Source organism: Pteropus vampyrus, unplaced genomic scaffold (assembly GCF_000151845.1).
Source record: "Pteropus vampyrus isolate Shadow unplaced genomic scaffold, Pvam_2.0 Scaffold33, whole genome shotgun sequence".
In the NCBI taxonomy this organism is placed as follows: Eukaryota; Metazoa; Chordata; class Mammalia; order Chiroptera; family Pteropodidae; genus Pteropus; species Pteropus vampyrus.
Genome location: NW_011888814.1, coordinates 563086 through 577297, shown reverse-complemented (window position 1 = coordinate 577297; position 14212 = coordinate 563086).

The following is a 14212-nucleotide window of genomic DNA, read 5'->3' as shown; positions in this document are numbered from 1 at the left end:
ATGCGCTTACCCAAAATTTAGTCTGTTATAATTAGATTCATGAACTTCCAGGCATAAACATAGTATTATAATGAAGCTCTAATTGTAGACAAATTAGGGTAGTACCTTTTGTGCAGCATCTGTAGCCCGATTAAGTCAGCTAAGACTATGGCCTTCCTGTCCTTTGTCTCTGGGGATGCAGGAGGAATTCTCCAACTACTAATAGGATGTTCTTTGGGCAATCTCTAGGCTGGGCCCCTCTTCGTTTGTTCCCCCTATTGATCATGTCTGACTAGCTACCAAATAGTATTATAACATGAGGCTAAATGGTTGTAAATATACTATTTGCATGTCTAATCAGATGTAGTTATTTTTATGACAGATAAATATACTCTTGCCACTTGGTAGAGCAATTATAAAAGTGTAATAAATACGCACATTGGGATTTCCAAAGATAAATTTCTCCATAGCAGATTTAGTAGACATGCAAATAAAGATTTTTTTTTCCAATAGACTCATAGAAACAGAGACCAAAGGCATGATTTTCAGAGTGGAGGTAGCAGGGTGATGAGTGAAAAAGATGAAGAGGAATATAGTCAGTAATATTGTAATAAGTTTGCATGGTGACTAATGATTCCTAGAATTAGTGAGATATATTGTAGGATATGAAAATGTGGAATCACTATATTGTACACCTGAAACTAATATAATATTATATACCAACTATACTTATAAAAAATAGCAAATAAAGCTTTAACAGTACTTGGTGAAATATTAAAATTACTGCTCTGTCTGCTCTTACTACTAATACAAACCAGAAAGCTGAGCCATATGCTAAGGCCTTGGTTTCCAAACTTACCTTCAATCAGCTGGAATGCTTCAATAAAAGTAAATACAAAAATATTGATGTTTCTGTCTCATCCTCAGAGATTATGACTTTCTTGATCTAAAAAGTTGAGGCCTTCAAGCTTTGAAATTTTTAAAAAATTCCAAAGTGATGCTAATGTGCAAAAAATTTTGGGAAACTCTGAGCTAAGCAATCTTCTAGTTTTGCAATGTTTGTTCTCACGTGTAGCAAGAACAATTTCCTAGTCATTAGTGAGACTGCTAATTCAGTAATGAAACAAAATCAAAGCTTTATTCCTTTCTGCAAACAAAATTACCAGGCCAATTTCAGAAAGCTTGACAGTAAGGTTTAATGTGTCATAAACTTGCTCATTTAAAGATTCAATAAAAGGGAACTTTCTATTTGTTATGATAAGAATGGCTTACCAAGTATTTGTCTAACTTAAAAGTTTTAGCAAAATTTTGTATAAAGTCAAATCATATTCAATTCTTAGAAGACTATGTATTTTTTATCCAAGTATCAGAGAACAGATAACTGCATTGCATAAAAAGTAGTGTCCTCAGAAAGGCAATCTTTTTGTTGCCCGGAAAGGTTCTTGTCTTATTCCGTGAAAAAGAATTCAAGGGTAAGATAAAGAGCCAGAGAGTTTGGGGGTCCAGTGACCAGACTCTTGTTTTATTCAGCAAGAAAGAATTCAAAGGCAAGATGAACAGCAAGCAGGAAAGCGCAACGTACACATTTGAGGAGGGGTGGCGGAGAGTTGGATTGAGAGAGAGAGAGAGAAAATAGCTGGTTATGACCTTTTTTCTCCCAGAGACAGAGAGAGCCCAGGAAAATGTGGTGCTGACATAGCCTTGTCTTCTTCCAGTAGGCGGGAAGCTCAGTATCCTTCTTTTTCTTCCTCATATGGTGTTTCTGAAACTATTATGGCAGCAGGTGCATGATAGGAACTGCAGTATTTGCAATGCAGATGAGATTATAATGATATTATAATTAGCCAAATGTCATGCCTTAGCCAAAGGTTATGCCTTTGCCAAAGATGGCATCTAGGCTGGAAAAGATGGATTTTGGCTTGCCCTCCCAGCTGGGACTAAAACAAGAGAAAGTCTGAAGAAAGGGAAAATATCTTGAAGGCAGACAGGATGTTCCTGCTCTACCCATCCTGCCTCACTTTGTAGGAGAGGAAGCATTAAACTTTTAAAAATATATTATTATTGACTCTCAAAAGCTAATCGCATATTTATTAAATTATTTCTGCTGTAACAATTTCTATAATTTATTTTAAAATGCTTCAGTCATAGAAAGTATGATGATATCAAATAAACAATGATTTAAATTACAGTTTCGGGAATACCCTGATCTGAAATTCACAGTTCAAGGGTACTCAGATACCTTTTTGTCTGAAACGTCACTCTTCAGCTATTCTTAACTTGATCAACAAAAGAGGTTTCAGTCGTTTGCGTAACTACAATTGTTTTTCATTTGTAAAATTAGTGACTCATTAGCTAATGATTGTTAAGCATGGGTCCTCATAGGTGTAATTAATAGTATTGGAAATATGTTGTCTGAAGAAAAGATGTTTATAGATAGTTCTAATCTGCATTAATAGGCACAAAAATCATGTCAGCCTATTTACTGTATGTTCCGTACACAGAAGCATTGCTCTCCAGGCTTGATTCTAAACAAACTGGTTTAGACAGGTCTTAGTCTCCCTTATATGAGAGGGGAAGCAAGTTTGCTGCCCCAAAATATGCCTTTTTAGGGATATGGATTACTTTAAATTGGTTATTTTTAAGAAACAAAAGATTCAGAAAGAACCTTTGAAACTCTCCCCTTTGACTGCCTATAGGAATTCAAATAGAAAAACCTGCTTAAAGGAAGAGAGCTATCACTTCGGCATTGTAACAAACTAACTGGCAGACAGGAAAAACTCTAGCAAAGTCAGAGTTTGCTAGAGTTTGACTCCCCGCTGTGTCCCATTTTTTCTGGGTGACCCTGTGAGAATTTGTTTACCAAATGTTTGCTCTTTCTCTTCCACCTGTGAATGGCCAGCTTTCCCTTTGAAATCTCAGACCTCTGTCTCCCTCTTCTTAGTTCAGAATAACAAATTAACCTCAATCACCTGATTTGTCTTGGGGTCTCATATCCTTAGGGAACCCCCATATGTATATATATATAATAAATTTGGTTATTTTCTTAGGTTAATCTGTCTCATGTCAATTTGATTTGATTATTAGACTAGCCAGAAGAAATTAGAAGGATAGACAGAAAATTATTTTTCCTCTCCCAAATTTATGATTTGAATATTGTCACATTTGCTCTAGACATCTTTCAGAGCCTACCCCAAACCCCACCACAAGAAAAAGTGGGGGAAAGCCAAGATTTTCTGAGCTCATAGAGTTTGTATGACTGATATGTTCTCGGAGAATTTAGGTGGAGAATCGATTGCAGCCTAACTAGTGCCAGATTATTGGGAAATAATGATCTATTACCTACCTCACACTGTTGGAGATCAAACAAAAAGACACTCATAATTCAACGGGAGATAGAAGGAATAGGGATCACAGGGAGGAAAGTGTCAGGAAAGACTCATGAAGCAGAAGATATTGGAACTGTGTATTGAAAAATGAGTAGCAGTTTCCCAAGTTGACAGGAAGGTGTGAGAGAAAATATTTCATCAGGAATATTATCAGATTGTCCCAAGATGCAGAAGAGTATGGCTTATTCATTCAATTAGAGAATGACTGGAACTCACAGGTTTTAGGGTACAAATCAGGCAAAAGCAAGATTATGAAAGGACCTTATGATCTACAGAAGTGCTTTTCAAACTTTTTTTAACACAGCCTCATAGTAATGTACTTTTTATATTACACAAGCATAAACACATAGAAATTATAATTTCACAATAGATTACAATTTACTAGGTAAAACTACTCAGATGTTTTATGTTCTACTCTATTGTTTTTAGTTTATTCCATTCTACCTTTATTTTATTTAAAGTGTTGTTTCTGAACAATAAATTGACTTTCTGACATATCGATGAGTCATTCTCCACAATACAAAAATCCTACCCTTTGGAAAATTTGGAGTAACTAAAGGTTTCAAATAGGTTTTATGATGACTAGAAAGATCATTATGATATCCATGAGTATACAATATACTAGAAAACCACAATTCTGTTTTATTTATTTTTTAATAAAAGAAGCTTACCACATTCTATTGTTTTCAGTGTGGTTTGGGATTTTCCATGATTCTGTAATTTTTTAATAGAACATATTTTAGAAAGTATGCTGGCTGTTTAGACCTTAACAGTTGTTTGATCCATGACTCTGAGATCTGATGCTGCCTAAAACAGATTCCCTACAAGAGAAGCATTCAAGGATGTGGGCTGTTTATTAGGATCTCAAATGAATCTTTACAGCCATCCTATGACTAATGTGGCTATCGCCGCTCTTTATTTTACACATAAGAAAACTGAGTCTCTATGGTTTTCTGATCCTCACTGTTTAGAGGCTTAGCTGCAACTAAAACCCACTCAGTTTCGTGTTTTTCCCCTCAATGCTTTCCTCAAAATCCTGATACTTTATTATTCACCAGTGACCCTGCCTTATACTTTTAAATTAAAGCTACCTGGCAATTTCACCTTAAAATATTTCTGTACTTTCACATTTTCAGTCTTCCTTCAAGTTTGTCAGTGAGAAGAACCCTTCTTTATTTCTGTAAGTCTTCTCCAACTGCTTTTATGACTCTCGCTGCCCCTTTTATTTTCAGATGCTTTTTAAGATCCGTGTTTTCAGATGCTCTACCAGCATGTATTCTTTGTAAACACTTTTTTTGGATAGTTCTATTATCCCCACTTCTTTGTTGTTTAGAAACTGCTTTTCTATATTGATTTGGTTAGAATAGAACTTGAAATGATCTTTAAGTCTGGATAAAATACATTTTTATAAAGCTTATCAGTTTTATTCATTTATTTTATAAGTTCATTGTTCCCAGATAATTAAACAGCAGTAAAGATACAACTATCAATCACCTAAAGTTTAAGAAGTATTACTGATGTCTAGGTTTGTCAAAAATCAAGGGTGTGTGTGTGTGTCTGTGCGTGTGTGTGCGTGTGTAAAGAGAGATACTTATTTCACTCTATTTGAAATTTCTATTTATTAAAGTAATACATAAAATAAAGACTAAAATAGAATAAGGAAATAAGTTATAAATATTTTAGTGATGTCAATATAAGGTATGCTGTTCTGTCTAATGAATTTAACGTATCAACAAAGATCGATAAAACACTCTGTCATATATATCTTAGTTTTAGAACAGTGAAGGAAGGTTGGTGATGATCTGGAAGCTAAGAGCAAAGTATGATTATTGTAAAGTGAAATCTGTCCGGTTCTAATACCTTAGTTTTGAGAAATTAACTCTACTGAAAACAATTTATAAAACTACTTGACTCTAGAATCTCTTATTCAAACAATTTTGTTAGTTTTTTTTATACCTATTGACAATATCTCAATAGACCAGATCTTTTCAAGAGCAATACTAATATTTAATAAACAGAGTGGAAAGAACTCAGTTTAATTTTGTATTTTTTGTATGTCTTATTGTTAAATGATAAATCACACATTCTAATATCCTCGAATCCTGATATTTTTGAAAAATTAGTTTTTACCTGAATGCATTGATACAAGGAAAGAATATAGATATTGGTTTAATATTGGCTCTGTCATTTACTACCAATAAAACTTTAATTGGGTTTTTTTATAAAAATGAAATTAAAATTTGTTTTACAGAGTTATTGTTGGATTTATGTATTATTCATGCAAAATAATGAGGAGGTTGCCAGTCACACTAGTCACACACTGGGTGCAAAAAAATTGGTATTTTTATTTGACGGTTTCCCCAATGCTGGAGTAACATCTTTTTAAGTGTCAAAATGTTATTATTTTTAAAACGTTTTATTGAAAACCTTTCTATAAAGTCTTCATTTTTTCTGACACTTTAAACTGTAGCAGAATGGACATTATTTTAAAACAGGGTCTAAAGATGTAGGGGTTCTTAAATTTGTCTCAGAGACAATGAATAAAGGGACAAGTGGGTGCTTGCAGGGGAGACATGTTCCCACTCCATAAAACTGCTATGGCTGTTTAATATATCAGAAATCCTTTTAAGATTTTCTGAGAACATTGACTTTTGCTGCTCAAAAATGCACCGAAAGTCAAATAAATATTAATATATATTAATTCTTAAAAACCTTTGTGAGACACTTCATACCTACAGTAAGGTTGAAAAAATAATATAATATAGATATACATATATAGAGAGAGAGATACGTACATGTATATATATATATATACTTCTAGGTTAATTAATTATTAACATTTTGTCACATGCTTTCTACCTATATTTCAGTTTCTGTCTTTCTGTTCTCATCTCTGTTGGCAAATAGATAGATGACAGAGAGATAGATAGATGGATAGATAGATAGATAGATAGATAGATAGATAGATAGATAGATAGATGAATAGATAGATAGATGGATAGACAGACAGATGGATAGATAGACATATGGATAGACAGACAGATGGACAGACTGACAGATGGACAGACAGATATGATAGAAAGGGAAAGGGACCTTTTCTTTTTCTAAACCATATGACAACTCACCTTGTAAGTATTGCAGCATTTATCTCTTAAGAACAATACAATTCTTCTACATAAGTCCAAACCCAATAAAATCATACCCAAGAATTTAGCATTGATAGCTATTATAATCTATTATAAAGACCTTATTCATAATGTCCCAATTTTCTCAATTATGTCCACTGACGTTTTATTGGAAAAATCAGATGCTGTATTGTATTTATTTGTTATATTACTTTATTTTAAACTAAAACCATTCCTAAGCCTTTTTCAACTGTTTCTCATTACATTTATGTCAAAAATTGTTGTTGTGTGGTATTGTGTTGTGTTATGTTTTAAGAATCCAGGCCAGTTGCTTTCTAGAATGAGTCTTAAATCAAATCTGTTTAATTGCTTCTCTATGATTAGATTGAGATTTTTAAAATGTTGGCCAAGTGCTACATGTCAGTTTTAACCCAGTATTGATCATAGTAAATGTAATCACTTGATTAAAAAGGTATCCACCAAATTTCTTCATTATAAAGATATTTTTCCCAGTTTACTTAACATGTAATCTGTGGGATGATATTCTGAGATTATATGAATAGCCCATTCTCCCAGTACAATTTAGCCAATTGTTTCAATATCCATCAACCACTCCTTCTATATTAATTAGTTACTCACCTTCCAATAAAGAGTTTTACCTTCTCTTCCTTTGGTTATATATATTATAACCAAATATATATATTTTCCATCATTATATATATATATATATATACATATATATATATGTATATATATATATATGTATATATATATATATATATAATTCGTGTGGATTAATGTATTCATTTAAATTCATTGTTAAAATCCATTATTCTCATAATAGATTTCCATACTCAAATTGTCCTACATTGAACAAATGAAGATTTTTCAAGATACCAGTTCTGTTTTTTAATCATTTCCTTACTTTCTGAAGTAAGTTACAAACCAAACTTTTTGCTATTCTGCTTCCACCTACCCTGGAATCTGTCATTTTTCCAAGAACTTGGTTCACAGTTTCGGAGGATGGTTTTTAGAAACTAAGATCAAGGCTCTAGATTTGCTTGTTGCTACTTGAGTGTCATTGCTTCTAAGCTCTGTCAGTAAATATTAACTCGTATATGTACACACACATATATAATTATTTCTATATTTAACTGTTAAACTAAATATGAATGCATACTGATATCTTTGACTCTAGTCCAATAATACCACAACTTTTATTCTAGCCTCTCCTCTTATTTACTTGTAACTTCTCCCTCTGACAGTAAGAAAGTGGGTTCCTACCATTTACCATTTATTTACATATTTGTTTAACCCTAGCATACTAGTAAAGCAGTTCATAATTATTAACTCATACTGCCATGACAAAAAAAAATTTGCCAACTGGAATGTAGTGTTTATGTATAATTTCTTTAGTTTTTACTCTTACTGTTTTCAATCAAAATACCATTTTACAAAGTTAATTAGGTCAGTGCTAATTTTACATTTAATTTTAGAAGAACTGCAAAATTGTCTTCAAAGTAGAAGATAGCAAAAAAAAAAAAAAATGAGTACCTGTTACTCCTCTATTGGTTTTTATAGGTTTATTTTATAATATGGTACATAACCACGTTATTTTTTGTTCATGTATAAGAGGTAGTCATGAGGGTTTTGGTATATTACCTTATCATCTGCAGATATAACTCATTTTACTTTTTTTCCAATTATTATGCCTTTTATTGATTTCTCTTTAATTACAGCAGCTACTATCTCAAAAAAAATTCAATAGTGGTGGAGATTATGGGTATGTTATCCTTTCCTTGACCTTAGTAGGATTATCTCTAGTGTTTCTCTATTAAATAATTGTATGTGTGTGTGTGTGTGTGTGTGCGTGTGCGTGTAAGCATTCCTAATACACTAATTTGTAAGTGGGATTATCTCTAGTGTTTCTCTATTAAATAATTGTGTGTGTGTGTGTGTGTGTGTGTAAACATTCCTAATACACTAATTATTTTTATTGGATCTCTGTTATCCAGTTGAATTTTATCAACATTTCTTTCCTTTAGTCAAGATGCATTGTTTCATAATGTAGACAGCAGATTTTATTTGTTTTTACTTCCTTTAGAAATTTTCAAAATTTTTTCATAAGCATTTATAGTGAGATTAATCTATCAATTTTTGGTATTTTATCTGCTTTAATTATCAATATTATATTTTCATGGAATTTATTTAAATATTTTCCTCATTTTCTATAATTTGGAATATAGCATTGGAATTATCTGGTCTTTTAATAAAATTTTTCTGTGAAATTATCAGGTTGTGCTATTGTTTTGCTTTGTTTTCTTATCCTTTTTTTCTTATGAGATAATTTTTAATAACTTTCACAACTTTTATCATTTATATGTCCTGTGCCTTGCTAAGAAATTGGTGAAAAGTCTTATCAAATAGGATTAATCAAAAAGTCTTTATTCTAGTCTATCTGAATTCTAGATTGCCCCGATCTTTCAAGGGAGGTCTGAATGTTGTTGACTAACCTTTATTTTCAGTTCTTTACTATTCACTCTCTATTACTTGTGCAGGCTGTTTATTTTAGCCAATATAAACTTCCTTTAATGTAAGTACTCATCATTGCTATTAATAATGAGGGCAGCTTCCTCCAATAAATACAAACAAATGTTCATTACAGGAAGTAGCTACACAATTCTCAAACATGTTGTCTCTCCATAATTATGAACTTTGCTTTCTTGGTCGTACTGTTTGTAGTTGCACATTCTCTGCTGGCTGTGTAACTAGAAGGGTGCTTTAAATTCATGTTGATGGAAAAGTCTTTTCTGGTCAGGGTCTCAGTTGAAAATTTTTTTCCATTTCACAGCAGCATGACATTTCCAGTGTCCATTTGTGCTATTAAAACTCAAAACAAACATGTTCTTCAGCTATGCTAAGTCTATTTTAAAGCATTTAACACTCATTTAATAAATGTCACTTTTTTTTTTTTTTTTTTACGTTTCCCCAGCTTTATTGAAATAGACAATTAGTTGCTCATATTTACATTATACAACTCGATGAGTTTTTTTCAATTATAGTTGGCATGCAATAATATATTAGTTTCAGTTGTACAGCATAGTGATTAGAGATCTATATAACTCACAAAGCACCCCATTAAATCTAGTACTCTTCTTCCTCCTAACATATTTATTACAACATTATATACTGTTTTTCTATGCTACACTTTATATCTCCATGTCTATTTTGTAACTATCCATTTGTACTTCTTAATCTCTTTGCCCTTTTTCACCATCCAAACCCAAACATTCTCCTATCTAATAACTCTCAAAATATTCTCTGTTATCTATGAGTTTATTACTACTTTTGTTGTTATTGTTGTATATTTTGTTCTTTAGATTCCACATGTATGTGAAATCATGCAATATTTATCTTTCTCTATCTGACCCATTTTATTCATCACAATACCCTCCAGATCCATCAAGGCAATATCTTTTTCCATTCCCTCCCTTTTAGTCTGTGTATGTCTCTTAAACTGAAGTGAGTCTCTTGTAGGCAGAATATGTAGGGGTCTTGTATTCTTATCTATTTGGCCACTTTATCTTTTGGTTAGAGCACTTAATTCTTTTCCATTTGAGGTACTTGTTGATAGGAGTGTAGTTATTACTATTCTTTAATCCTGTTTTTTATACGTTTTTATTCTTAAATAAGTCCCTTCAACATTTCCTGTAATACCGGCTTGGTGTTGATAAATTCCTTTAGCTTATTTTTGTCTGGGAAGCTCTTTATCTGTCCTTCGACTCTAACTTTGCTGCATAAAGTATTCTTAGTTATAGATCCTGGATTTTCATTGCTTTAAAAAATTTTGTGCCAAGCACTTATATCCTGCATAGTTTCTTTTGAGAAATCAGCTGCCAGTCTTATTGGTGCTCCCTTATAAATAACTAACTGCTTTTCTCTTGCTGCTTTTAAGATTCTCTCTTTGTATTTAACCTTTGGCATTGTAATTATGAGGCGTCTTGGTGTGGGCCTCTTTGGGTTCCTGGTTTTGGGGACTCTGAGCTTCCTAGGGTTTTATGTCTATTTCCTTCACCAGGTTAGAGAAGTTTTCCATCATTATTTTGTCAAATATCTCTTCAATGTCTTGTTTTCCTTCAGGTACTCCATAACACTGATATTTTTACATTTAATAGTGTCCCATAGGCTCCTTAAATAATTATTATAGTCTTGGCTTCTTTTTTCTTGCTATTTTGATTGAGTGTCTTGTCTTCCCCATCCTTTATATCAGTGGTTCTATCCTCTTCTTTATCCACTCTGTTGATTCCATCTAATATACTCTTCATCTCAGGTAATGTGTTCTTCTTTTCTGACTGGTTCCCTTTTATAATTTCCATTTCCATTTTTATGCTTTTTTATCTCTTTCTTAAAATTCTCACTGAATTCATCTACACTTCCCTTAAGTTCATTGAACATCTTTATAGCCAGTGTTTTGAACTCTGCATCTGTTAGATTCCTTGACTCCATTATTCCTGGATCTCTCTTCTATTCTCTCATATAGTTTCTGCTTCTTTGTCTTCCCATTTTGGCTGCCTTTCCGTGTCTGTTTCTATGTACCAAGCAAAGCTCTTAAGTCTTCCAGTCTTATTAGTGTGGATTTGTGAAGTAGATATCCAGAGGCACAGTCCTGAGAGGGGTTCAGCTGCAGGCCAAATTTAGCCCGGCCTCTGCCCTTCAAGGGCCACCTGTTAAGGTTCAGCAAGCAATCCACAGATGCTGTGCTTATAGTTGCCTCAAAAGGCCATACCAGAAATCGAGATCAGATGCCACCAGTGTGAGTCTTGGTGCTGCTCAGCAAGGAGCACCTGATTTGCCTAGGACACATTTGGATGTGGCAGGATGGGGCTGTAAGTTGGGACACACCTGGATGTGCCTTGGCTGTGGCTGTGGCTGTGAGTTAGGGGAGACAGAATTTCAGGGAATCTTCTGGGCAGAGTGATCTCTGTTATCCAGTTTAATGAATTCTCAGCTATGGCAGTGCTTGTATTCACATGCTGGGTTGGAGGAGGGCTCAATAGAAGAAGGATGGATACTGCCTGCACTTGTGTCTGGAAGAGAGCCTCGCCTTCGGCCCTCACTCTGACAACTCAGTGTCCCCCTGTAAGTCCCTGTTTCCCCCAATGCAGCGCACCTGGCACTGGTGCTCAGAGCAAGCAGGTCCATCACCGCAGGGCCCTTTAAGAAGCATCTGCAGCTTCTGGTTGCCGCTGCTGCAGCCTTTGTCCCACTCAGCTGCTCGGAACCGGCAGACTCACGTTTTCTCTCCCTATTTGTAAGGCTAAAGCTTGTTCATCTAGATTCCAGGTGACTTTCCTTGCTCTTTGGTAGGTGTTTCTGTCACAACTTTAATTTGGTCACAAGAGGGATGAACAAAGCCTTTATCATCTGTGCCACTTTTTCCTGTCTCCTTCTTTTATGTTTTAAATTCAGTTTTCTCATTATTTTTATTTTTCAATTACAATTGACATTCAATATAATTTTATGTTAGTTTTAGGTGCACAGCATAGTGGTTAGACATTTACATAATTTAGAAAGTGATCTCCACAATTAATCTAGTACCCATCAGACACCACACACAGTTATTACAATGCTATTGACTATATTCACTATGCTGTACTTTACACCCAGAGACCATTTTGTAACTACCAATTTGTATTTCTTAATCTCTTCACCTTTATCACCTAGCCCCCAAGCCACCCTCCCATGTGGTAATCATCTTTTTTCTTTTCAAGACTTTCTCAAATTCACTTCAAGTTAGTCTTATTACTAACTGTGTCTATATTGTTACCATTACAGAAGCAATTTTACCCATTTCACAATGTTTGCATTTGTAGGCCTGAGGCTCCTAGTCAAATTTCACATATATGCAGTATATAAGAAACAAGAGAGAATTTCAGAAAATAACATGCTAAACTAATTAATAGATGGGTGCTTCACTTTTAGGAACAATTTTGAAGAATAATCAACAATTAATTTTATTAATCATGTAATTTTCTGACTTTGAAACATTTTTTAGTTTTTCATATAGGCCACTGCCTTAGTACTAGAAGAAATGTGGGGTGTTTATAAATGAAAATGATTTCACACCGAATCAATTACAGAGCTTCTCCCTAAAGGGTAATGCTATTTTACTCACCTCTGCCATTTTATAAATTTTGTTCAAAACATCTAAGTCCAACATGTTATAGTACTATTATTTTCAATGTGTTATCAGGATGGAAAAGATTTTATGCCAATTTAATCCCTACTATATACTAGTCTTTCCTCTTCTGCCTCAAACTTCAAACACAAATTAGATAACTTAGCCTCAACATTTACCCCCTACTACTGAATAATGGTTAACTTTGTTTTCTTCTGTTCTCAGTCTCTCTCTCTCTCACTCTCTCTCTCTCTCTCTCTCTCAGCAATTTTATGACTATGTCCTATTTGCTGAAAGGATTAAGGAGCAAAGGAGGAAGAAATGCACACACACACACACACACATACACAATCTCCCTTTGGCCCTCTCTTCCTAGTTAAGTGCCAGGTAACAAATATAAATGAGACGAAATAATAGGGGCAAATTTCAATTATTACAAATGAACAAAATTAAGTCATTGCTTAAAAGAGTATCATTATTATATCAAATGTATTTCTCATGAATTTTAAAATCCCTTAATGTCACTTAAATTATCACTAAACTCTGTAGCTTATAGATGAATGGTTTGTTTTCATTTTTATGATATGAAATAGTAGGTTAAGAAACAGAGCACTTTGACTTTAGGTGCTTTTAGCATCCAGCCTGTTGCCCTGAAATTAGTGTCCACTTTGGAAATGATTTCCTTTTATATATAAACTGTTTGTGTGCTAAATTGCAAATTGACAAACTACCACCATTGGGCCAAATCTAGCCTTCTGCTTGTTTTTGTAAATAAAGTTTTATTGGAATATAGTAATATCTATCTGTTTAGGTATTGTCTGGTTGCTTTCCTGCAACAATGACAAAGTGGAATGGTTGTAACAAATACCATATAACCTAAAATATATATTATCTGGACTTTTATATAAAAAGTCTGTCATCCCATGTGCAGAATTATTATACTTTGGTTCCCTTGTGGGGTAGCTCCCTTGTTTTCTATTATCTGTTATTTTCTGGTTTAAATACTGTTTGTAGAAAAAACATTTACTAACAAGGGTTGGATTCAGAAAGGCTTTCTGTATTTCAATTCACTGTTACATGTGGAAGTAAATAACAGATTTAGTTATCTTCTTTCATGTCTTCAGTTTTAAGAGTACAGTAGTAATGAATTCATAGATAGATAGGTAGATGATAATGATAGATAGAAGATAGATAGATAGATAGATAGATAGATAGATAGATAGATGAGAAATGATAGGTAGATAACAATAGATGAATTAGATGATAGATAGATAATGATAGATAGACGATAGATATGATTTATCCAAATCAATCCTCAATGTGATTTATAAATATTTTTCAATCAACAATACAAAATGTTTCAATTAGAGTTTCCAGACATTATCAGATTCTTGTTCCTTCAGGAGTTTGCTTGAATACAGCAATTAGCTCTATTTCATTTTTACCTGCTTTGTCACCAAACCAAGCTCATTTTTATTCTATAATATTCTATACAATTTCACTACTAGCTATCCATGGTAGTAATTTGCCCTCATTAGAGGAAT